Source organism: Scyliorhinus torazame, chromosome 24 (assembly GCF_047496885.1).
Source record: "Scyliorhinus torazame isolate Kashiwa2021f chromosome 24, sScyTor2.1, whole genome shotgun sequence".
NCBI lineage: Eukaryota > Metazoa > Chordata > Chondrichthyes > Carcharhiniformes > Scyliorhinidae > Scyliorhinus > Scyliorhinus torazame.
This window is the reverse complement of record NC_092730.1, coordinates 34,909,122-34,910,603: the sequence shown is the minus strand read 5'-3', so window position 1 is coordinate 34,910,603 and position 1,482 is coordinate 34,909,122. Positions and strand designations below refer to the sequence as shown.

Below are 1,482 nucleotides of genomic sequence, written 5' to 3'. Positions count from 1 at the left end.
GAGGGGATTCTGGAACCGCTGCAAGTCCATATGGTGTATGTACACACACAGCGCTGTTAGGGAGGGGTTCCAGGTTTGGATGGTGCCTCGCGGAGGAAAAGTCAATTTCAGGAGTGCGATTCGAGCCCTGACCTCCAGAGGAGACTGCGACCTGCGCTCGGCCATCCTGACGTATTCGAAAGGTTAGGTGCGATTGGGCCGAAATCGGGTGCTCTTTCCGAGGGTCGGTGCCGACTCGATGGGCCGAATGGCCTCCTTCCGCACTGGAGGCATTCTATGATTACTGAAATAGGGTGAAAATGGCAGCATCCAGGACACAAGGACAAGTTAAGGTCTCAGGCTAGAGTAAGTGAACTATGTAATGACACATAGAATGTACATTTATTGTGGACTGGTGCCATCTCCTGGCTGAACGGGAGCCGTGCGACACGAACACTTTCATTCAGGAGCATTTTAAATTGGAGTGAAACAAATTACGCAAAGTAAGTATTTGTTACGAATCAGTAAATCAAACTGATCTAAAGAACCAAAAGGACACGTCTCCAATCAGTGAGTGATGGTGGTATAGTGGTGAGCATAGCTGCCTTCCAAGCAGTTAACCCGGGTTTGATTCCCGGCCATCGCAATAATAAATTGGGAATTGTTGCACCTCTTCGTGAGTTTAAAACTGAGGAAGAGAAAGTTTTTCAGTCAGAATTTAGTGGCAAGTACAGCGAGGAGTGAAATAAGTAACTTTCTCATCATTTTTAATGTGGTTTCAATATGGACAGTGTTCGACTATTCACTGTCCAAGCCCTCCGACAAGAGCTAAAAATCACACCAATTTCACTTCAGCCTCATGAAGTGGACCAAACAGAGACACAACAGACACGTGACAGACGAGGATGGGATTTGAAGCCACGTGTACAGAGCACAATGGATTATTGTGCATCACCTTAACCACGTGATACAGCTGCTTTATTTTCAGGGCCCTTTAGTATCCCTCAATATAACTTCTTTGGGTTTCTTTCGCACGTTTGGGTGTAAATAAAACATAAATCTATGAGGAGAGACGCCCAATTCTTGGGCTTGGGCTTGTGGCGCAACGGTAGCGCGTCTGACTCCAGATCAGAAAGCTGCGTGTTCAAATCACGTCAGACTCAGGAAGTTTTTCTGCAGCTGGTTCCAGGAATTTCTCTCTGTGGGAATGTTCCCGAAATGACTCCGTTCAAAGCCACAATTTTTCCGAATATTTCAGATTTACCCGCTCAGTTTATATTTTTGAGCAGTTTCATCAAACATTCGGCTAGCTCAGTCGGTAGAGCAATGGAAATCTACCTCCCAGGGTCGACGGTTCGAGCCGCACGTTGGCCGCTTCCATATTATTATCTGAGAATATTGAATCAACTGTGCTAACCATTGTGCTACCGTGCTGCCCATACAGTTGGTCAAATCTCACTGCTCGTGGGTGACTAGAACTACTGGGCAGTTAAAAACAAGGAT

General features: G+C 46.2%; 2 non-coding genes across 2 annotated transcripts; both read left to right on the top strand.

Moving 5' to 3' along the window:
- The first annotated feature begins 553 nt into the window (after nt 1-553).
- trnag-ucc (transfer RNA glycine (anticodon UCC)) lies at nt 554-625 on the top strand. Its single transcript has one exon. It is a non-coding gene; the product is annotated as a tRNA-Gly (tRNA).
- A 445-nt stretch (nt 626-1,070) lies between these two features.
- Nucleotides 1,071-1,142, top strand: trnaw-cca (transfer RNA tryptophan (anticodon CCA)). The gene has a single exon. It is a non-coding gene; the product is annotated as a tRNA-Trp (tRNA).
- Nucleotides 1,143-1,482: the final 340 nt, after the last annotated feature.